The sequence below is a fragment of the Kogia breviceps genome, chromosome 10 (assembly GCF_026419965.1).
Source record: "Kogia breviceps isolate mKogBre1 chromosome 10, mKogBre1 haplotype 1, whole genome shotgun sequence".
Taxonomy (NCBI): Eukaryota; Metazoa; Chordata; class Mammalia; order Artiodactyla; family Physeteridae; genus Kogia; species Kogia breviceps.
In genome coordinates, this window is record NC_081319.1 from 88,111,181 (window position 1) to 88,136,295 (window position 25,115).

General features: G+C 42.8%; 1 protein-coding gene across 1 annotated transcript in view; it reads left to right on the forward strand.

Annotated features, from left to right (window-relative positions):
- The first annotated feature begins 2,106 nt into the window (after positions 1–2,106).
- KIAA0319 (KIAA0319 ortholog) overlaps positions 2,107–25,115 on the forward strand; it is a 75,742-nt gene continuing 52,733 nt past the window's right edge. The window contains exon 1 of the mRNA XM_067006651.1: positions 2,107–2,289. The gene's annotated coding sequence lies outside the window, so the exon portion shown is untranslated. The remainder of the gene's footprint in view (positions 2,290–25,115) is intronic.

Sequence of the window (25,115 nt, forward strand, 5' to 3'; positions counted from 1 at the left end):
TCCCATTTACTCCTTATAGTGACAAAATCTAAGAAACAAATTCTAAGTGAAGGGAATAGGAACAAAACTACTTTTGGTCTGCTTTCAATGGGCAATAGTTCTCAAATAATGCAAGAATTAAGAAACTACTAATATGCAGTATCTAGACCTTTTACTTTGAATCTCAAGTTTTCTCAGTATAGTAGCTTTGTGTACCTTACCCCCCTTCTTGGTGAAATTCCAAATCAGAATGTTATGTATCAATATATATCAATATATTGTTATATATCAATGTTATATATATGCTAAGCACCATCTTTGCCACTGATACAGAATGTACTTGAATCTTGCTAGGCCTGTTTCTCCCACCTTTTCAAAAAAAGATAGTTCCTTGTCTTTTATTGTGCAGTTTATTAAGAACAAATGTCCCAACCAACAACATATAAAAAGCAGACGAAGTCAGAAAGGCTGTACTAAAAATACATCATTGTATCCTTAGTATTTACTATAGTGTCTGGCATGTAGCAGGAGCTCAGTAAATGCTGAAATGAAAGACAGTGCCCTTACATTTGTGTCCTAGGGAGGCAGACTAACATTTTCATAAGTCAGTACCAAAATAGATATTATATGTATTATATATATCAAAATAGATATTCATTGTAATGGCTCTGAATTTAGAAGTCTAGGCTAAGCTTATATGTTTGTAAGTATGTATATATGTAAAGACTTTAAGCCCATGTATTAATGATTTAATTTTTATTTAAAGACTCCTGGGAACGGGCTTGTTGTCTGAGTACATCAGATTTATTGATGTGGTGAGAAAGGTCACTCTGGGGGTACAGTGGAATGCCACTGTGAGAAGAGAAAGGATGGAAGTGTCTTGTAAGGTTCGGGTTCCCTTTGAAGGAGGGTCTTGGAATCAGATTGGTACTGTTGCTTACTCTTTCAGAGACAGGTTAGGAGAAGCAAGGACTAACTATGGACTGGGTGCTGTCAGGAGGCAAGGAGAATTCAGCAGCGGGGTATCACCAGTTACGGATGAAAGCAGCGCAAAGCAAAGGGGGCATCCGTGGTAGGAAAGCAGTAGTCATTCAAAGAGGGGGTTGTTACGTCATTTTACAACTGCTGCACGTCTTTGGGGGAAATATTTCCTGTTAATTTTGCTTCTGGCTTAAAATCTGTGCCTGTCCTCCCAGCCCGATAATTGGCAGGGTTGCCTTTTTCTTTTTAGTCCAAACTGATTTTGACTCTTTCAGTCGCAGGCGGTTTTTATTCTTTAAACGTGCATTTTCTTTTAATCCCCACAATCATCCTAAAGGAATGCTATTACCATCTCTGTTTTTTATAACTGACAAAACAGGTTTAGCAAGTAACTCATCCAAGGCCCAGCCCTAGCCAGGCAGTAGCCTAGTAGGGGCTTGTTTATCAGGTCTAAGCACCGTACTGTAGTCATGGGGATGTGCAAGGAATGCTTCAGGAATGCCCTGGCTTCCTTTTGTGCCCTGTGTTACCATACCTAGGTGCATGACTCTTTCTTACAAGAAAACAGTATAAATACAAGGAAGAGTCTTCCACATGAGTTTTCTATTGTTCAGATGATCACCTTCCCATAGATGCAAATGTAATCTAAATACTTTGGGCACCTGGTTAACCTATAAAGCGTGGGGTTGATCTGGGCCCCTCCTAACACCTGTTTCCATCCTCATTCAGAAAGCAACACGTGCTCAAAACATAGTAGGGCCTAAAGAGGCTCCCGCCGGAGCAGTGGGACTTGTGCGTGTGGGGAGACTTTGCTTCGGGGGAGACATTTGCAAAGGGGTTTTGACCCAAGTGGTGTGCTCGCGCCTCCCTAGAGCCACCCTGGCCCGCGGCATTTGGAAGAGGCACTCATCCCCCAGGCCGTTTTGACGGCCACGGTGGCCGTCAAAGTGTTGGTGAAGGAAAGGAGGTGGGGCATGCAGGCCGCCCTGCTGCACCGAAAGCCTTCTGCTTGGTCGCCTGCGGGGTGGGAGTCCGTCATCTGGGTACCCATCTTTAGAGCCCGAGCTGGGAGTCGGGAGCTAGGCGAGGACTGCTGCCCGCCCATCCCTGGGGGCGCGTGTGCGCGTGCGCGTGCGTCGCCGTGGTAACGGCGCAGCGGAAAGGCGCTGAATCACGGGCGCGCGCTTTCCCAGCTCTAGCAGAAGCTGATGCGGGGGGCGGACGGGGCTGCCCTTCTGGTTGCATCCTGACTAGACCGGGGCTGACCCCGGCGGGCCTGGCAGGCCTGGCGCAGAGGAGCGGTGCCCAGGATCCCTGTCACTACTGGAGGTAAGAGCGCAGCAGTAGCCTCATTCTGTCGCCGGTTTGGGCAAGAGTCTCTCCTCGGGGGCTATATCCTGGGGAAGAGAAAGCGTTTGGGTTTGGCTTGGATGGGGCGGTACCTCCTCACAGATGCGCCTGCCAGTGTGTAAAGTGTGTGTGTGTGCGTGCGCGCGTGTGTGTGTGTGTAGGGCCGGGAGACGAAGAAGAGGAGCAGGTGGGACGGCAGGTAATGCTCCTAGCCAGCTGCATCGAATAGAGCTAGTTTTAGTGCGTCCAGCGGCGCCTCGATGCAGGATGCCACTTCCCAGCCCGTCTGGCGATTGATGGGAAGGGAGGGCAGCAAGTAGGCAGGTTGTGCCAAAGAAAAATAAAATCAAGAGGCCCTGAGTTAGAAGGTGACTTTCTTAAGGTTCTTCTGAACATCTAGGAAAGGGCTTTTCTTGATTGCTGCAATGATTGATTGTTTCTTAGTAGGGTGGAGTCGAGGAAATTTGCATATTTTCCCAGTCTCATAAATTGCATTTCTTAGACCTGTAGAATCGGTTTTCTTTAAACTTCGTATGTGATCTTTGCTATTATTTGCTAAATTCATTTTGTCTCTGTATCTTACCATAATCTGAAGCTTGAAACCTTTGAATGGCTTTTTTTTCTCTTTCCCTTTGAACTTCCTCCACAGAATGGATATGAATCACGGTATTATTAGTCAAGAGCATAAACCTAAGATTATGAAAGTCATCATTTTTTCGATCATTCATTCTCTTATGTATATGGAGAGAGAAAAGAATATGATATACCCACTCATATCCATTTTTATTGTTAGATTTCTCATCTAAACATTTTTGTTTGTGGGTTAAATGTTAGTGGTTTTTCCAGTGCTTAAATAGAAAAATTGAATGATATTTTTGATGATAATAATAGAAAAAGTAAATTTTAGACAACCCCCCCAAAAAAAGAACAAGAATTTTTATTAGTGTTTATTTCTTTATTCCTGAAATGCATGTTAAATGTCCATATCTTTCAAATTGTTTATTATAAGAAGACCACAATCATTGAGACTCCAGAGATTATGCCAAATGTAAAATTTCATTTTGTGCTTATCATTTTACATAATTTTTCGTACAGATGAGGAAATCTGGAAATATCAGTTCAGCTATAGACTTAGGCGTCATACAGAAAGCTGAATTCCTCTGTAATTTGAAAAAGAAAAATATATAAAGACTTTTTAGAACCACAGGTGATAGAAAGATTCATCACACCTTTGCCATATAAAATGCCAAGTCAGGGAATTCATTTCCTTTCAGAATAACAAAAATAATTCAGCCAAACTCTTTATGTATTAAAGGTAGTCAAAAGAGAGCTTCAGTAATTTATTAATGTGCAAGAATGGATTTGCTGTTAAATTTTCTTGACTTAATCTTTTTCCTAGCCAAACAGATAAAGCAGCATTCTCTTTAAATAAATCTGTAGGACCAGGCATGACTGTTTCTGGGGCCATGATGTATTCATAGATTGCCAGGTCAGATGGCCTGGGTTTGGCCATGGCTCTGCCACTTAATGGCTGTGTCACATTTGGCAAATTCCTTAATTCCTCTTAGCCTCAGTTTTTTCATCTGTAAAACAGGGATAATAATAGGACCAACTTAATGAAATTCCTGTAAGAACTAAATAAAACAATATGTATAAGAGCTCTTTGCTCATTGCCTGGTATGCAACTAACTTCAATAAAAGTTAGTTGGGGGCTTCCCTGGTGGCGCAGTGGTTGAGAATCCGCCTGCCGATGCAGGGGACACGGGTTCGTGCCCTGGTCCGGGAAGATCCCACATGCCGCGGAGCAGCTGGGCCCGTGAGCCATGGCCACTGAGCCTGTGCTCCTCAACGGGAGAGGCCACAACAGTGAGAGGCTCGCGTATCACATAAATAAATAAATAAAAAATAAAAGTTAGTTGTTATTGTTATTCTTTTTAAAAATAAATATATTTATTTATTGGCTGCATTTGGTCTTCATTGCTGCAGGGGCTACTCTTCATTCCCGTGGGCAGGCTTCTCATTACAGTGGCTTCTCGTTGCGGAGCACGGACTCTAGGCACGTACACTTCAGTAGTTGTGGCACGCGGGCTCAGTAGTTGTGTCTTGTGGGCTCTAGAGCGCAGGCTCGGTAGTTGTGGTGCACGGGCTTAGTTGCTCCACAACATGTAGGATCTTCCCGGACCAGGGATGGAACCCGAGTCCTCTGAATTGGCAGGCAGATTCTTAACCACTGCGCCACCAGAGAAGTCCCATTATTGTTATTCTTGATGTAAGTTTTCTTTTAAGGAAATGTTTTCTATGTCTTCAAAATAATTTCTCACTAAAAATACAATTATTTTGATGTGACCAAAACTTGTTCTGGTTTATGTCAAATCATCATAAAATGCATAAATTTTTCCTTGTAGCATCTTTGCAACAACAATAATAAATATAATAATTACAATCTTAGAGGCACGTCAATTCCAGGTAATTATATTTGATACCCTAAGGAAGGAACTTTGCTTTAGTAGGCCTGGAATAATTGCTGGGTTATTGTTTTATTTGTTTTTTAAAATCTGTATTTTTAGATACTATTTATGTGAATTCCATAGTGAGAAACTTTCTTATTTATTTCTATTAAGCAGTAAATATGGTTGGACCAAAATATCTATTTTTGCATCATTTGACAGAGTCTTTTAACCAGAGGTGTTTGAATTTCAAAGTAAGTCTTCTTAAATGACACACAGGTGGATAAAGATATGGTATTGGAGTTTTAACTCTAATCCCTTCCAAATAACCTTGGTAGAATATGTTATCTGTTGGAAAATGTTACTATGTCCAACCTGCTGTGCAGTCTATTCCTTAAGTTCAAATAAGCAAGGGATCCTAGTAAACTAAACGATGTAGCTATAGTAACAGGATAACTCCAACCTCAAAATGAATTTTCAGAGTTGGTTTTATTGCATGCTATAATGTAAAGCACCAGAATTATTAAGTATCGAGGGCAAATTAACTCCAGTGTGCCACCTACAAATTTTACTACTTTTTTAAAAATATATAAATTTATTTATTTATATTTGGCTGCATTGGGTCTTCATTGCTGTGTGCGGGAGCGAGCGGGGGCTACTCTTTGTTGTGGTGCGTAGGCTTCTCATTGCGGTGGCTTCTCTTGTTGCGGAGCACGGGCTCTAGGCGCGTGGGCTTCAGTAGTTGTGGCGCACGGGCTTAGTTGCACCACGGCATGTGGGAAACTTCCCGGACCAGGGCTCGAACCTGTGTCCCCTGCATTGGCAGGCAGATTCTTAACCACTATGCCACCAGGGAAGTCCCGCCACCTACAAACTTTAAATGTTACAGTGTGTAGAATGTTTTTTCATGTGGTGGTGGGGAAGTAGGGCTTGCTCCTCTCTAGGATAACAATCCTGTTATTCTAACATTGTGATTATCAGCATGTCTTACCTTTTTTTTTTTTTTTTCTATCCTCATTAAAATGAAGTGTAGGATGTCTTCTGGTCAATATAACATAGTTGCCTGTCTTCAAAATTTTTTCAAAAGAATCTCTTAAGATGACTTATCTTCAATAAAATTATTGGCTTTACCATCTCTTTCAGTATGTTTGTACTTATCAGGAGGTTGAAATATTTTATTAATTTAGTATCTTCAGGCTCCTTGTCTTAAAGCTTCAAGACATTCAAACTCTAGGTGCCAAATGCTCAACACTTTATTGTTGTGTGGGAAAAGCTTCTTTCCAGACACATATGTGTTTAATGCTGCTAGCAGCTAACTAGTCTTCACTCGTTTATATCAGGCTTTCCTAACTACTCCTGTGCAGCAACCGCTCCTCCCCAAATCAGGAGAAACTTTTTCTGACCTCATTTTACTAGACCTCTTCCACCCAGTTGACCATTCTCACTTTCCTGAAACAAGAACTTCTCTTGCTTCACAAGTTCCATCCTTCATTCCCCTCCTAGGGTTACTCTGTAAAGCAGATATATGAACATGTCACACCTCTGCTTCAAAAATCTTCAATGTCATGTCCATCAGTGGATGAATGGATAAACAAAATGTGGTCCTTCAGTCAGGAAAATGAAGGACATTGTAACACATGTTACAACATGAATGAATCGTGAAGATGTCATGCTAAGTGATATAAGCCAAATACAAAAGGACAACATTGTATGACTCTACTTATATGAAGCATCTAGAATAGTCAAATTCATAAAGATAGAAAGTAGAATAGTGATTACCAGGAACTGCCAGAGCAGGTAATGTTATGGTTCAGTGGGTACAGAGTTTCAGTTTGGAATGGTGAAAAGTTCTGGAGATAAACAGTGGTGGTGATGGTTGTGCAAGAATGAATGTACTGAGTGCCACTGAATTATACACTTAAACATGGTTAAAGTGGCAGATTTTATGTTATATATATTTTATCACAATAACAAAAAAAATTTTTTTAATCTTCAATGTCTCCCCACTGCCTACTAAATGAAGTGCCGACTTCTTAGTGTGACCTGGACAGTATTTACTATTCCTTCTTGGTTCACGTTTTCATCCTCTTATCTACATATTCTACATTCGCACATATTCTACATTCCAGCCATATGGAACCACTCAAAATATGCCATCCCTTGCAGGATCCCATGCTTTCTCTGTGTAGTCAGTCCCTACAGCCTAGAATGCCTTTCTTTCTTCGAGAAGCAACCACTCATCCCCCAGGATAGAGCTTACATGTAATGTTTCTGAAGTCTTCCCTCGAGTCCTCAGTTCCTCTTGCTTTGATGGTAGTCTAGCTTGTGGCTATGCCTCCACAATGTCCCTTATCCCATTACTGTATCCTATGAGCTTCTATAGAGCAGGGACGTTTTATTTTTTAAATGCATATTTTCTTTAAAAGAAAAACAGGGCTTCCCTGGTGGCGCAGTGGTTGAGAATCCGCCTGCCGATGCAGGGGACATGGGTTCGTGTCCCGGTCCGGGAAGATCCCACATGCTGCAGAGCGGCTGGGCTCGTGAGCCATGGCCGCTGAGCCTGCGCATCCGGAGCCTGTGCTCCACAACGGGAGAGGCCACAACAGTGAGAGGCCCGCGTACCCGGAAAAAAAAAAAAAGAAAAACAAAACTGAAGTTAATGTTTCCATTCTTCTCCAGAACTACATAAGACCTTAGTATACTTTAATCTGCCCCTCATCTTTCACTTCACTATTGTTTAGCATTTAGTTTTGGGGTAATATTTTTATTATTATTTCCAACACTGTTAGTCAATTTCTACCTTACTGATGCTTCTTCTGTCCATCTGTGCAGTTTTCCTTTCATAGCTCTTTTAGTGAGGATCTATAGGTAGGTATACTCTGTGTTTATGTAAAAAAAAAAAAAAAAAAAAACCACCCTTATTTTATTGTTACTCTTGAATGACAGTTTAGTGAGTATAAAGTTCTAGGTTGGCAGTTTTTGTCCTTCAGGACTTTTGAAGATGCTATTTCTGTTATCTTCTGGCATCTATTTTTTGCTGATAAATCATGTTGTCAGTTTAATTCTTGCCCCTGTTAAGATAATCTGTCTCTTGTCTCTGGTTCTTTATAAAATGGAATCTTTGTCTTTGTAATCTTTGTCTGCAGTTTCATTTCAGTGAGAATAGGAATAGAATTATTATTTTAACCTGCTCAGTACTTCTTGTACTTCCTGGATATGAAGATTTTTGTCTTTCATTGGTTCTAGAAACTGCTTGGCCATTATCTCTTTACATTTTGTCTCTTCCCGGTTCTTTTTACTTTTTCCTTTTGGAGTCATCAGAAAATGTATATTGGACCAGTTTTTACTTCAGGACTCTTATTCCTGCCTCTGTTTTGTCAATTTTTTATTTCTTTGAATTGCATTTTGGGTTACTTCCTCATACAATATAGCTTTCATTTCAGTTCACTGATTTTTTTTTTTTTAAGTTCATTGAATTTTAAAATCCAGTGGCTTTATTTCTAACTACACAACTTCTGATTTGGATCTTTTAAACTATGCCCATAAAAAAATCTTACTAGGGCTTCCCTGGTGGCGCAGTGGTTAAGGATCCCCTTGAGCCCTGGTCCGGGAAGATCCCACATGCCGCAGAGTAGCTTAGCCCGTGAGCCACAGCTGCTGAGCCTGCGCTGTAGAGCTTGCAAGCCACAACTACTGAAGCCTGCATGCCTAGAGCCTGTGCTCTGCACCAAGAGCAGCCACTGCAATGAGAAGCCAGCACACTGCAACAAAGAGTAGCCCCTGCTCACTGCAACTAGAGAAGAGCCCACGTGCAGCAACGAAGACCCAACACAGCCATAAATAAATAAATAAATATCTTACTGTACTGTTACTTTATTATGATTTTTGTCTCCTCTCTTCACCTTAATGTGTTTCACCACTTCAAACATACTTATTTTGTAGTGTCTCTTAGGTGTACTTTTACTTCTTTCTTTTTTCTTGCTCCAATTTATTACATCTGCCACCTCTCCTTTGTACTGGTTTGCTCCCTAGCTTGTATTACTTTTGTTTTTAGGGTGGTTCATCTTCAGTGGGGATTGTTTTTCTGGTGGAGTTCTATGTGCTCTGTGTTGACTGTCCTTCTAGACAGATTTTGCATTGCTTCTGCATAAGAGCTTAGCTATGTGTTAATAAAAAAAAAAAAAGTTTTGTTGTTGTTGTTATATATACATATGCTCCATTTAGCCTGGAAATGGAAGTTATAAATTAGTTCTGTAAGGGTTGTTAAAAGAAAGTCCCCGTAAAGAGGCATATCTTGGCAATCCTTCCTCTTTTTGCTTTCAGTCTCATCATGACATGCCTCTGGTTTCTTCTAGCCCCTCTTGTAGGATGCATTAGTCCTTCTAGGCTGCAGTGGTCTTTGTGAGGCTCCTCATAATATTTTATAATGTCAATAGATGTTCAGCTACTTTCCCTCTGCATTAGTCTTTGATAATATCTAATTCCTTAATTGACCCAAATTATTTTTGTCCCTGCGTTTGAAACTAATATTGTATTTTCCCTCCTTCTCTTTCTGTTTTATAACCATTCCCATTTGGTTTTTGTCTTTTGAACATTCAAGTAGATTTTCCTTCTAGTTAGGAATATATAGTTATCATAATGGCATTTCTTAAAAAGTAATTCCCATCCTTTGTTTTGTTACTCCTAGTTTGTTACAGAGTAAGGCCTAATAAAAAGTCAATTTGTTACCGAGTCCAAGCTCGCTCTGCTCGTTTGCGGCAAGACAGGCCAATAAATCGGAGACAAGGTGCTGAAGCAAGGAATACGACTTTATTCGGAAAGCGGGCAGACCGAGAAATGGCCGACTAACGTCTCAAAATAGCCATCTTATCTGGGTTTGGATGCCAGTTACTTTTATAGCACAGAGATGGGGAGGAGACGAGGAAGTAAAGTAAAAAGGCCGTACGTTTTGCAAATATCTTCTGGAATGGCCAGACTCCTGGAGGGGATGTGTTAATTTCTTCTTTCTTGTAGCCATTCACAGGTGGACAGGGTCCGGATATTTCCCTGAACAAAGGCACTTTGGTTTAACATTCAAGCAGAGGGTCAGGGTTCCCCAGGCAGGCCATTATGGACAGACAGTATCCTTTTAGTGAACAAAAGCAGCGGAAAGCAAGTTAAAGTAAAAGAAACAGATGCAACATGTAGTCAGATTTGGTTCTTCCCTGTTACAATTTTAGTTTATATATTTTAGATGATTTTTGCTTTATAATGAGTATGAGAATCTTCCATTGTCTTTTCTTCTCATTCCCCAAATATCCTTGTATATTTCTGCCTGTTTAGTTTTTGCAAATGGATATTGTTAAGTACTTTAAAGCATTCTGTTGAGTTTTAATTCATTTTGTTTCTTTGTTAACCTAATATATTATTATCTTAATTTAATACCTATTGTCTTTCCAGGTTATACAAGGTTTCCCTCCCCAATTATTCGTATCTCCCATTATCTCTCCCAGTGCAGTTTTATTATTGTATTTAAAGATATTCTCTGCCACATTGTAAGTCTTTTTGCATATTTGTAATGCTTCTGGCCAGGCCTAGGAATGGGATCTCTCTCATTAGTGCTCTTTCTGTCTGTATATCTGTCTGTTTTGTACAGAGATGCTGTTGCTTCAAAGAACTTTGCTGATCTTCACCAGCCTGCTTGTATTAATCCTAGTGCTGATGTTTCTTTCGTTAATTTGATGAGTTTAATGATAAGGAAACATCTGGTGTTACTCCTTCCACCATCTCCTAAATCATCTGATTCTTTTATTTTATTTTATTTTTTGGCTGCACCACACAACATGTGCGATCTTAGTTCCCTGACCAGGGATCGAACCCATGCCCCCTGCATTGAAAGCGCGGCGTCTTAACCACTGGACGGCAAGGGAAGTCCGATATAATCTGATTCTTAGAACATTATTAAAGGAGGGATTTGACACTTTTTTTTTTTTTGCGCTTGTATTTTCTCCTATTTGTTCCCTGGTCTGCCCTTTGGAGCTTCACAGAATCTGTTCACTCCCCATTCCACATGAATCCCCTTCCTGTGTTTAAAAATCAATGCTGGATCATGTTTCCCTTAATTCTGCTTGATCTCCTAATAGGAAGTCATCTTATACTGTAATTGTAAGGCATTATCTCTGTTGTCAGTAAATTCCTGGGTAATCCTCTGTGTTGATTAGCACATGTTTTCTAGAACTTATTTTACTTTATCAGCTTCCAGTGGAGAAATTCAGAGCATAGATTTCACTACTGAAAAATTGCCAAGTTTTTACCTTCTTGGCGAGGCATCTAACTACATGTATTGTCTGAGTTTCCTCTGCCTTACCTCCTTGTTTTGTTGGTGAGGATTTGGGGGCTTGAGAGCCCCTTGTAGATGCAGGAGCAGTGGGTCTACACCTCTTCTACAGGTACTTTCTCAGCTGCTTTCTTTTCAAGACTACTCTCCAGGCTCAGGCAGGTCAGGGGTGAAGGAGTGTGACTCATGAAGAGTTTATCAATTGCCTTGGCAAGGGAAAGCCCTGAAAGTGAGAAAGATCAGGAGAAAGCAATCCTGACTCAGTTTCATCCTTTATATTCCTTACCCACTGAAACTTAGAGGCTTGTTGTAGAGAAACCGGAAACTAACTTCTGATTAGTGAACCGCAGAATTTCAACGGATTCAACCAGAATATTCTGTGTACCTGTTGGGGATGACACATATCTATCTTACCTCTCAGATTCTTCATGGGAGCTTCAGATAATATGAAGTATGTAAAATTGCCTTGTGAATAAAAGGGCTATTATAAATGGCTATTATGTTGATGAATATTACAAACCATTTTTCAAATGTTCTTGTTACTAATAGGATAGATTATTAACTGACAATATTCTACCTTCTTTCATTTTGTCCCTTTTCTTTCATAGGGAATAAGTGAATAATCATTTCTTTAATGTCAGAAAGTTAAAATTCTAAAGGTGAACTCTTTTTTTTTTAATTGAAGTATAGTTGATTTACAATGTTGTGTAAGTTTAAGGTGTACAGCAAAGTGGTTCAGATCTTTTTTTTTCAGTTCTTTTCCATTATAGTTTAATACAAGATATTGAATATAGTTCCCTGTGCTATACAGTAAATCTTTGTTGTTTAAAGGAGAGCTCTTTGACCAGCTAATCATAGGCCTGCTGATAAATGAAACTGAAAGATTGAACAGTCTCAGAATTGATAAACAGTTTGCCTGATTCAGAAGTTTGGTAATCACCAGCTGTCTTCAGAATTTGATGCAAAGCAGATTCACTGTCATTGACACCCAGGACGTCTGGCATCTGAACTTGGACATCACAGAGCACAAACTGGGTTTTCCCCCAAAGCCTCTGGCAGACGGTGTCTGCACTGTCTCTGGCCTTTCCCTGTGCATGTTTTCTAAAGGTGATGGTTTAGTTATTAGAGCACAGGACAAAGCATTTATTTAGGTAGCAGTGTTGGCCCCATTAGTAAGAATTAAATTTAAGGAGAAGGAAAAGTGCTGAGCCGATTGAAAGCTGAGCTACTCCCATAATTAGGGAGACTGTTTAAAGCCCCATGATGTGTACACTTAAGGTTTCACCTTCTGAAAATTTTCCTCTTAGTTTAGGAACAGTATCTCCAGGAATATAAAACTCTGGTGTTATTTATAATACAAGGACCGTGAGACAGTGTGTTCATTTGCAGCAGTTTAGAAAAGATGGTAAAGTGTATATCCTAGGAATCAGTACATAAAGAAAATAAATATAAATGTCTCTTACCTTTTCTTCCTCCTCACATACGACCTTTCACTGAATGCTGTCCACCCGACCTTTGAGTTGTTCTCTTACCTGTTTCCTCCAGTTACTACTTGCAGAAAATCACCACTTCCTTTCTAACACTGCTTTGACTCTCCTGGAGTGCAGGGTGCACAGATGGTAACCCATGGCCTGCAGCCACCCCTGCGGTTAAAGGCTGCCTCAGCAAAGACAGTTTTTGTCACAGTAGTGGCTGATAAAGCAAGGAATGAAGGGTAATAAAAGACAAGAGAACACTCCGGCAGCCCCCAGGGGCTAAGCTGAAATAGCAAAATACAGCTCATCTTGTTTGAGTTCACTGGCTCTGAAAAGCAGCAGTTTACCAACCAAGTTTTGTTAGCCAGTAAACCACAAACAGGACAAATTATAAACACAGTCTGTTCTGAGTTGCCTGCAGGAAAATGCTGTCCAGAAGATCCATTGGGATCTTTGAAATGAGGCCCCCCTTTGAGCTGTTTTCATTTACCTCAGACAGGCAAGCTGCAACTTGCTTTTTTTCTGAGCCCGTAGAAGCATTTCACTGCAGCATTATTGATAAAAGCCAAATATCAGAAACAACCTAATGGCCTAGCAATTCGGGAATGGTGAAGTCAGTTATAATAATCACCTCAATGGGATGTTGCAAAATAACAAGAAGGAATAATGAAGAAGAAAGTATCAATAGCAGTGAAGGATACTTTTGTAATAGAATGTTAAATGAAAACGGGACCCTGTTTCTCTAAGAGGGTAGCTTTGCTGAAGTATACTGGCTGGTTTACTGGCTAACAAAACTTGGTTGGTGAACCCCTGCTTTTCAGAGCCATTGAACATGCTTTATAGCTGTTCCCACTAGCTATCTAGTATGATTTCATCGTAATGTTTTTAGTGTACATTTTTGATATTCTAGTTAAAGAACAAGTTATTTCATTCACTGAACCTCCATCCGGCCAGTGTGCCGGAGCTTGGGGCACAAACGACAACCAATAAAAGGCAGTTCTTCTGAGGTTTTGCACTATATCATTTTAAAAATCATACTTTTCCCCTTGATCAGAAATGTTATTGCAGAAATAATGCAGCACCTGAGGAACAGCAGAGTTTCATCACGAAGTTCATCCTTCATAGCTCATTCTGGCTTTTCATTTCAAAAACTAGCAGCAGCCACAGTAAACCATCACCATTCAACGTCTATAACTTCTGGCTACAGCGTACCTTGTTGTGGATTGGAGGTTTCAAATATTCTGAAGTCCTTTGTCACTAATTCTACCTTGGTTCTGACTTGGCTGGTTTCCTTTGGGCCGAGGTGAAAGAAAATCCCGTGTCTGAAGACCTGAGTTATTCTTTCTTCTCACTGTAAAATGGTTGGCTTTTTTTTTTTTTTTTTAATCCTTAAACTTAGAGAATGCTTTCTGTTTTAGGTACTCCACAGAGTCAATAATGGGACAAGGTGGGAAAATTTCAGAAAGCCCTTCTGTTGAAAAATATAAAGGATGATGTTATGGGTTGCGTGTGTCCTCCCCAGAAGATATGGTGAAGTACTAGCTCCTGGGACCAGTGAGTGGGACATTATTTGGAAATAGGGTCTTTGCAGGTGTAATTGAGTTGAGCTGAGGCCTTTAATCCAATATGACCAGTGTCCTCATAAGAAGAGGGGAATTTGGACACAGAGGCAGCCAGGGAGAATGTCACGTGACAACAGAGGCAGAGACTGGAGTGATGCAGCTGCGAGCCAAGGAATGTCAATGACCGAGGCAAAGAAGGATTCTACCCGGAGTTTCAGGGGGAGCGTAGCCCTGCTGACACCTTGACTTCAGACATCTGTCCTCTAGAGCTGTGAGAGAATAAATTTCTAATGTTTTAAGCCACCCAGTTTGCTGTGCTTTGTTATAGCAGCCCTAGGAAACTAACACAGATGGTAAAAGCAAGGATTATATTCCATATTTTTTTAAATTTATTTTTATTTTTAAAGCTATTTCTATTTATTTATTTGGCTGCATCGGGTCTTAGTTGCAGCATGCAGGCTGTTCGTTGTGGTGCACGGGCTTCTCTCTCGTCGTCTGGCTCGGGCTCCAGAACGCGTGGGCTCTTTAGGTTGCAGCACACAGGCTCAGTAGTTGCGGCGTGTGGGCTTAGTTGCCCAGCGGCATGTGGGATCTTAGTTCCCCGACCAGGGCTCAAACCCACGTCCTCTGCATTGGAAGGTGGATCCTTCACCCCTGGACCACCAGGGAAGTCCCAGGATTATATTCAATAAGAAAGCACTTGGATGAGCGCCTGAGGGAGCATAGAAATGGATAAGGCATTGTGGACCTGTTCATGCTTTTAAGACCCTAGAGGACAATGATGCTTCAGAACTTTTGTATGAGTCAAACACAACATATTAAAATTAAAACAATTTAAAGAAGAGAACTTACAGGCTAGAAAATAGGAACACATAAGGTTACTTAGAAAACTTTTTGCATTGAAAGCAAAAGAATTTAAAAGTGGGAAAATTCAGAAAATATTTGATGATTAAGTATGTTTGTACATTTTAAGTGCTAAAAACAACCTGGGCCTGGCAAATAGGAAGCACTCAATATATATTACCTGTTAGTATCATCAGCTGTTATTTCACCTGTTCATTCAGTTTTTTTGTTTGTTTGTTGGGGTTTTTTTTTGCGGTACGCGGGCCTCTCACTGTTGTGGCCTCTCCCGTTGCGGAGCACAGGCTCCGGACGCGCAGGCTCAGCGGCCACGGCTCACGGGCCCAGCCGCTCCGCGGCACGTGGGATCCTCCCGGACTGGGGCACGAACCCGTGTCCCCTGCATCAGCAGGTGGACTCGCAACCACTGCGCCACCAGGGAAGCCCCGTTGTGTTGTATTTTCTTCCATCTGTTCATATGTCCTGCCTAGCTTTCTCCTTTATTTATTTTATTTATTTTTAATATTTATTTATTCGGTTGCACCAGGTCTTAGTTGAGGCACGCAGGCTCTTTAGTTGTGGCATGCAGGCTCTTTAGTTGTAGCATGCAGACTCTTAGTTGCATGTGGCATCTAGTTCCCTGACCAGGAATCGAACCCAGGCCCCCTGAATTGGGAGCATGGAGTCTTAAACACTGCACCACCAGGGAAGTCCCTCCCCTTTATTTTAATTTTTTATTTTTCAATGGGAACATAGGAAAGAGAGGAAATAGATGTATTGATATGTCCAGTCTGCCATCTTGAACTAGAAGGTTTTCTTTTTATTCTCAGCTTGCCAAAGTCCTATTAATGAAGCTCATTTCCCCCCAGGAAGATTAATGTGAATATATTTCCTGTGCAGGCTGGGTCTCTGGGCAGTCCTTGGAATAATGGTGACCCTTGTCTCCAGGATCTGCCTATTTAGAGAACTCAACTGCTTCGAACAGCAAGGATGGAACCATCCCCCTTTAAGGAACACCTAGGGACTTGGTCTATTACTATAGCATCCTGCTTATCTCAAGCTTTGAGGATAAAGTAGGTGTGTTAAGTAGCTATGATTAGAGAACCATAAGACAAGCACCTACCCCAAAATATCTACTATACTGCCATCTGTCAAAAGTACCTAAAATAGCCTTTGGTCATCAGGAATCTCTGTGCGACAATGCTAGCATCCTCATAAAGAATACAAGCTTAAGGCTTAAACAAGTAATAACAGCCAACATCTTTGCCTGGAAGCTTGGGTTTATAGAAACCTGAAGGGAGGGGATTGATGGACGGGAAGGGGAGAACCGGACCAAGACTCCCTAAAAGGGGAGAGAAGCCTAATTATGTGCTTCTTCATTGTCCTGTGTGCCCACGCTGGCTGATCTCATGTTGCTTCTGTTTCTTGCTTTGGAATGAAATACTGAAGAGAATTGGCAGCAGGAAGGTAAGGCCTTTGCCTGCACAGGCACAAGGGACAGCAGTTCTTTAGGGATAGGTTGAGGATAGAAAAACACAATTATAGATTGTCAGCATTCCCTTCAGGGCAAAAACCGAAGAGGCCCTCATGTTTGGAATCTTCCTAGCTAAGATGAAAGCCAAGCTCTGAAGGGCTGCAGCCCTGCTTACAAAAATTGACTTTTAGAAAATTTCTGAAGTAAAATTGCATATTTTTTCGTGTCTCAATGTCAAGTTCAAGAAGCCTGACTCTCCTACTCCCCTCCAATGTTGATACAATATATTGAAAATAAATTTCTAATTTTTCCCCCAGTGGTAACTTATTAACCAAGGATATACAGAACAGGATTTTAAATCAATTAATCTGGTAGTGTTCCAATGAGCAGCAATCAGAATCCACTTAATTACAGTTTTTGTCAGTTGAGCCTTTTAATCAGTCCGGAGCTATATTTGGTTTGCCCTGGCTGAAGCAGCCAGGGAGTTGCTACTGTGTGATTTGCACCCCTGCTGACAGCAAAATGTGGCACTGTCAAGATCAGAAGGCCTCCCTGCGGGTCCATCTGACTAGATGAGAGCTGTTGTTTATGGAACCGTTTGAAGATGGGCCAATCCCTGCACATACACACATCTCCCTTCTCCTACTCAAGTTCGCCACTCGGGCAATTCTTAACCCTCTTCTCTTTCCTTTATACTGCCTCCCTTGGCGTTTAAGCAGTTCTGTGGCTTTCAATACCAACTCTATGGCTCCCCATTTATACCTCCAGCTCCTGCCTCCTCTGAACTCCAGACATGTTTATCTGGTGCCCCGTTCAACACTCCACTTGGATGTCTTGGGTTGGTGCCATTTCAGGTCATGGCAACCCCATTCTTCCAGCTGCTCGGTCATCCTGATCACTTGTCTTGGTCTCATACCCTACATCCCATCCAACAGCAAATCGTCAGGCTCTCCCTGCAAAATAAATCAGGAATCTGACTCCTTCTCAAGACCTTCACTGTTACCACCTCGGGGCAAGACGCCATGCCCCCACCCACATAACTGCACGGCTTCTAACTTAGCTCTCTGCCTTCTACACGCTGTTCAACACAGAAGCCAGCAGCTGAGGGAGCTAATCCTGCAACACTTCCCATCTCAGAGGCAAAGCCAAAGGTCCCTCGTATTGACCTACAAAGCAGCGTGGCCTCCATTGCCTCCGTAACATTGCCTCCTGGTGCCTTCCCATTTTCTAGCCATGCTGACCTTCTTGCTGTTCCTGGAACACAGGGCACATTCCCTCCTCCAAGCCTTTGCATTTCGTGTCCCCTCTGCCTGGAACTCTTCTTTCAGACATCCACGTGTTTCATTCTCTCATCTCTTTTAAGACTTGGCTCAAATAGGACCTTCTAAGCTAATGAATTCTTCAGCTGTGTCTCTTCTGCTCTTTAACACATCTGTTGAGCTTTTGATAAGCAAAAAATGTTATCTTGTTATTTTTATACCTGCGCTTGGTTATTTTTCAAATCTGCCAGGGTCTGTGTGTGTGTGTGTGTGCACATCTTATACCTTACTTTTTCTTTTCTTTCTTTAAATTTTTTTTTTTTTTTTTTTTTTTGTGGTACACGGGCCTCTCACTGTTGTGGCCTCTCCCGTTGCGGAGCACAGGCTCCGGACGCGCAGGCTCAGCGGCCACGGCTCACGGGCCCAGCCGCTCCGCGGCATGTGGGATCTTCCCGGACCGGGGCACGAACCCGTGTCCCCTGCAAAGGCAGGCGGACTCTCAACCACTGCGCCACCAGGGAAGCCCTCTTTAAATATTTTAAGCATCTTATTTTATATTTGTATGCCATGATTTCATTATTTGAAAAGCTCGGGGACCTGATCCTCTTGTCTTTCTTTTATATTACCTTTCTTCATGGTGCCTGTGTATTTTGTAATTTGGAATTCTAAGCTCATGTTTGTCTGGGTTCGCTCCAGGGGTTGAGGAGAGTTCTTCCAGAAAGGATTTATCATTGCCTCTGCCAGGTATGTGTGGGAATTACCAACCCAGGACCACTTAAAGGTAATTTCTCCCCTTGAGATTAATTGGACTAAACTTGTAATGAAAAATGGAGCAAACCTGTGGTTGTCAATTCTCAAAGGAGAATTATTTCTTTCCAGAGAGCACAGTGGCCGGATTTTTTTTTTTCTAGTTCATCCTTTCACCCACAAGGATGCATCTCTTAAAGGTTCCTGGTTTTATGAGGCACCTTAGTTCCAACACCTCATCTCGAATGCACCCAAGGCTCTAACTTCTGTCTGTGTTGTAGCCATGAAACTCGTGTCTCTAGGTTCTAGAGATCAGATAGCTCATGCAGCTGCTGCTTCAGCATCGGCTTTCCAGCTTTCTGTTTGTTTTCAGCCTTGGGGGATTTCGCTTATATTCTTGTGAATGCAGTTATATATTTAAAAGGTGTTTGTTATATTTTCCCCGGTAATTTCAATATTTTGCTGTGTTGCCATTTTGCTAGACATAGAAATCCAGACTTTCCCCATGCATGTGTAATACTGTTTTCTTTTTAAAATCTGCATCTTTCATGTAATACTGGACCATAGACTTCATAGTAATAATACATGGATGTTATACATCCATGGGATGTACAATAATATTAAGTTATACCCTAAGATTGGATATTATTGCTTTTATAAATTAGAAGAAAACCCAATTAGCTTTTTTTTTTTTCTTTTAATGGAGAGAGACACATAAGGCAGTACAGAATAGTGGAAAGAACATGTTCTCTGGTGTCAGACATACCTGGATTGGGTTCCAGTTCTTGGACATTTTAGCTTTTCTGAGCCTCGGTTTCATAATCTATAAAATGGAATAATATGCAATTGGAGGGGTTACAGAGGATTAAAATGAGTGCATGTAAAGTGCCAGGGACATTATGAAATAAATGGAATTTTTACAAATGTTAATGTACTTTTCATACAATGTTATATTTGTGGTGATAATGTAGCCTTGGGATGTGTCCCGAGGGGACGGAGCAATGACTGAAGCTTGGAGGTTATGTTTGGGAAGCTGAGGAAGGCTTCTTAGAACTGGCTTTTGAGCTGGCTATAGGCAGGGTAGGGGAGGCTGGTCGATGCTGGAAAGAGGACTGGGAAGAGGGGAACATGGAGAGTCATGTGATGAGTTTGCTCTCCTTTCTCAAGGTGTCCTGGCATATTTCAGGGATTTATACTACTGCCTCCAGTCGTCATCTGAACCATCTGTGTAAGATGCACGCAGTCACCGTAGTTCCAGGAGGCCTGCCTGGGGCCACGGGATGCTTCCTACTTGGTTGACCTGAGTTTATTGGTCACAGCTACTACAGTGACTTTTTCTTTGTTTTTTTTAAAAATAAATTTATGTTTTAAATTTTTGGCTGCATTGGGTCTTCGTTGCCGTGCGTGGGCTTTCTCTAGCTGCGGCGAGCAGGGGCTACTCTTCGTCGTGGTGCACAGCTTTCTCATTGTGGTGACTTCTCTTGTTGCAGAGCATGGGCTGTAGGCGCGCAGGTTCAATAATTGTGGTTCACGGGCTCTAGAGCACAGGCTCAGTAGCTGTGGCGCACAGGCTTAGGTCGCTCCGTGGCATGTGGGATCTTCCCGAACTCAACCACATGACCCCACTATGCTGTAGGGGGTGTTGGGAAATGTAGTCTTTTAGCTAAGTACCCTGGTGCCCCAAATAATTATCTGAATCTTATTACTAAGGAATAAGGGGAGGACACTCACTGAATAGACACCAGCAGTCTTTGAGCCTCACTTTTCCTGCATATCCTTGACCCTCACCCCTTTCTTGTCCAGGACAAGATGTGCGCCATCATTCCTTGTTGAATACATTTCTGTGCCTTGCTCTTCTCTGAGCTCAGCCCATTCCTAGGGCTCATTTCCTCTCTAACACCATCCCTGAGCCTTACGTCATCTCTGAGTCAGTGATGTCATCACCATCATCCAAAGAGAAAGAACAGTCGGGGTGAGGCTTCCAGGATGGTCACAGATGACAGTAAGCTCAGAGATGGGGTGATGTTCAAGAACATGATTAGGCCAGAAATATCAGGAATCCGAAATAACCATTTTACATACGGCTTGGTCATTTTTTTTTTTATTTTTTAAATGCTCTGTTAGAACAACCATGGCAAAATACCTAAGCCTTCTTTAAAAATGAAAATATAATTGTATTTTATTAATACAAAGGTAAGATGTATTCATTGTATTAAAATAGAAAATACAGATAAGAGAGGAAGGAAAAAAGGAAGAGAAAAGAAATCATCAGAAGGGAGAAAAAAATTACTTTCACCTTGGGAAGGGCATTTCTTTCAGATCTTCACGTGTATGAAGTTGATCCATGCAGAGTTTATGTAAGGATCTTTGCATCTGTACTATTTATAACGTTTTGAACTTGTTAAGCCCTATTTTACCGCTCAGATTCTGCTCTTTGACTGAAATTTTTAGGAAGCTAGTGAGGCTTTCTTTGTGAATTCTTTAATATTTTTCTTTCCCTTTAATGAGAACATGAAACAACGGGAAGGGAGGCGGAGGCAAGCAGCAGGAGAGGGCATGATTCTATCAAGAGAGTCAGGCAATTCCGAGATTGAATAATAAGGAAAGAGGGGAGGTCTTCTTAAGTAACCCAGAGCACAATGTTCTTACTTCCGAGAACCATAGAGGAGGACTGGGGCAGCTCCAGGGCAAGTCTGAGGTCCAGAGTCTCAAGACTGACTCTAAAACTCAGTTTCCTTTTGTGTAAAATGGGAATAATAAGAACCCCTACCTCAGAGAGAGTTATTATCAGGATCAGAAGGGAGAATATATGTCAAAGCATGATTTAACTCATGAGGTACTCTGTATCAGCGATCCGCAACCTTTTCGGCACCAGAGACTGGTTTTGTGGAAGACGGTTTTTCCACGGATGGGCGGGGGATGGTGGATGGTTCAGGCGGTAATGCGAGCGGAGGGGAGTGAACGGAACCGAACGGAACCGGCAGATGAAGCTAACCTCGCTCGCCTGCCGCTCACCACCTGCTGTGCAGCCCGGTTCCTAACAGCCTGCCAACCGCTACCAGTCCACGGCCTGGGGTTTGGGGACCCCCTGCTCTATATGTATTAAAAAAAAAAAAAAAAAAAAACCTAGGGACTTCCCTGGTGGTCCTGTGGTTGGGACTTCACCTTCCAATGCCGGGGGTGTGGGTTCGACCCGTGGTCGGGGAGCTGGGATCCCACATGCCTTGCGGCCAAAGAGCCAAAACATAAAGCAGAGGCAATGTTGTGACAAATTCGATAAACGCTCGAAACATGGTCCATGTCAAAAAAAAATATTAAAAAAAATACAAAAAACCCTGTAGGGCTTCCCTGGTGGCGCAGTGGTTGAGAGTCCGCCTGCCGATGCAGGGGACACGGGTTCGTGCCCCGGTCCGGGAGGATCCCACGTGCCGCGGAGCGGCTGGGCCCGTGAGCCATGGCCGCTGAGCCTGCGCGTCCGGAGCCTGTGCTCCGCAACGGGAGAGGCCACGGCAGTGAGAGGCCCGCGTACTGCAAAAAAAAAAGCCCCTGTAAACTTAGAGCTAAAAAGATTTTTGATAACATGAAGTCCATAAGCCTTTTAATGTTGAGGAAATGGAGATGCATTGTTTGCTTATATTAATGTACTGAATAAAGGAACCTTACAGATGATGTTGAGAATAGGAAATGCTTTTGTTGCTGAGCACTGTAAGTTTGCACTAAGATAACTGCTTTCCAGAGCTTTCCGGGTTACAATATGTTTGTGAAGGTACATTGCACAAGGGCGTCTGCCAAAGGGTCAAGGGTTTGGAAATCTGGCCGACAGCCCATTTGCCAGGCTGTGTGCCTTTGGAGCAGTGTCTGCCCAGAGATGCACCTTTTATTAATTCGGCTGAAGGTACCCTATGGTATGGCAGGGGCCCAGTCCTTATCCGTGGGGTTCCTGACCAACTGCCCCTAACTGACAGCACCTTTGCTACCGTGGGCAGTGTCTTGGCAGCTGGCTGAAAGCCATCACGGGAGGGCCAGTTGCTGTTCTCCTGCCTTTTAGGTAGGGCATGGTCAATTACTGCAGACAGGAGATGGCCAATCTTTTCTTCTATCCACTTCCCATCCCAAACCACACTTTCCTTGCTGCAGGGCGAGGAAGTTATTAGTGGCAAACTGTTTGCACCAGGAGGCGGTCTCTCTCTGGGTTGTTAGGCATGAAGCTTATGGGAAGCTTACTGAACGTTCACATTCTCCCCTTCGCCTTATTGGAAGCTCATGTTCTGATGACCCCTGTTATCCTGACACAGAGAAACGTTATTCCCGCCTCCTGAACTTACCTTCGGTCACCTGCACTCTGGTTCCTTTCCAGTCTCTTGACCTAACTCGGCTCGGTAACACAGAACCCCTGGAGGCCTCTTTTGACCTCCGCCGGGCACTGGCCAGTGATGCTTGCAGGCTGGGCAAGCAACCTTGTTCCAAGTGGTCAATGACAGAGCCGTCAGCACAGTTCAGTGGGAGGCCTTCTTGTGATTTGAGTTGTTTCTTGAGGAAGACTCAAAGCAAGGTCCAGCAGTTCCCAAGCCCTCCTTCTACAGGATGCTGGGTTTGCCTGTTTTAATAGGCTCCTTGTTCTTTCTGGTTGCCTCTGATAAAGTTAATTCATATATCAGGACCTTCAAAGTGGAAGCTGCCCCGGTGGCCCGGTCCACATTCACAAATCTAAACCACAGTCAGCCTGATCTCAGGTGGCCTTGGTCAGCAGCGGCTTGAAGCGGGATCTCAGTTCCCCGACCAGAGATTGAAGCCAGGCTGTGGCAGTGAGAGCACTGAATCCTAACCACTGGACCATGAGGGCCAGTGGCTAGTGACAAGGCCCTGGCTTGTCTACTTTGTAGAAATGCATTTCAACAAAGAGATGGAAAGTAGTGAAACAAGTAAAGTGTTTATTAGGAGGGAAAAAATAAAAGTACATGTGAATAGACACACATGGGCAGGCTCAGAGAGACAGTTGTGCCTTCGTGGTAGTTTAAATCACTTATATGGGGTGTTTCTTCTGGGTTTCCTCTGGCCAGTCATCTTGCGTTGCCTGGCTCTGAGTCCACAGTTGGTTATAACTCAGGGTCCTCCCCTGTGTGCATCTGCATCTCTTAGCCAAGTTGGATTCCAGCTCGGAGGCCTGTGGAAAGGTTGACATCACCTATTATGGGGTGACGACCCCTCCCTTTTGCTCCCCCCGCCCAGGAGGCTTTCTGCACAGGTGTAGTCAGGAAGGTCTTGACCTCCAGAATGAGGAATATGTGGTCTTTTTATCTCTTATCTGGGCAGGACTGAGCTCCTCTCTGCTCCAGCTATTATCTTTGTCTTGGAGTTTCTGTCCACAGGCGACAGACAGACTCCAGCTTCTCAGCCTGGGGCCCATCTATCTCCTGCCTCAAGCTGCACTTCTGGGAAATGCCTGTCAAGGAACCCTCAGATACACCAATCGCAAGCCTCCAGCTCAGCTTAGCTAGCTCACCTTACCCTAGAAAGTAGGACCTGCTTGCCTTGTAAGGAAATCCCCGACCTCCTAGCCAGTCATGCCCTGTTTCCACGTTGCCACTTCTAATGTTCTATAAAACTCACTCTTGCCCAAAATCCCTCAGGAAGTGGTCCAGCGCTTATGACGTCCTGTACTCTCCCAATCCGGGGATTGTTTCCCCTTGAATAAAGGACACAGCCAACTCATCACTAAGTAGTTTGTTTTGTCATTTGATACCCCTCGCCTCCCCTAGATGACCACATCATTTTTTCCCCCCAATTTTGTGTCTTTTAATAACATATATATAGAAAAATACACAATATATTGGTAAAGAGGAAAAAAAATCACCCAAACTTCAATGTATGAACCTAAGTACTGTTCAGTGTGTGAACCCAAGATTGAGTTCCTTCCAGTCTTTCTCCAGTGATCATAGTTTTTCTGGTTGTAACCATAGCAAAATGTAAATCTATGTCTCTGGTGGATCTTTGTCATTGTGCTTGAACACAGGGTATCCAAAAAAAAAAAAAAAACTGGCTAATTTCTGCAATATAAGGAATTTATTTAAGCAACATTAGTTTCTGGGAAACTGGGGAAAAAAGGCTGGAAACTACACAGCCAGGAATGTGACAGACCTAGTGCAAGGAAGATGCTACTCTGTTGTCACCGGGCACAGAAATCTCACCTGCATGGCCAGCAGTGCTAATGCTGGGGTCTCAACCCAAGGCTGGAATCACTGCTGCTGCTCTGGAAATTAAATACCACTGTAGGACCCTTCCACCACCGCCCCCCCTGGGTGGAATCGTGCACTCCCTGTAACCTCGAGTCACCAGTTTCTGAGGGTGTCTGGTTGTTCCAGGACAGCACTTTGGGTTCAGAGGACGTCATGAAAGCAAGGATGTGGCATTTTCAACTACTATAATGGGAGGAAGACCCTGTCTGTTATGGAATTCTCCACGTCATTCTTAAATGACTAGTTGGGAGGCCTCTGCTGGGGTGTCCCACTCTTTGTCATTCCTAGATCACGTGTAAATTTCTAAATGTACTGAGATGCTTCTGGAAAGGGGGCGGGAAGCAGGAAGGTGATGAGTCTTGTTCTCTCCTAAAAGAACAAGTGTAAGCTGTGTGGGTGGGGAGGGAACAGGAATGGGCGGGGAGAGGGCGGTGTGCACTAGGACTCGA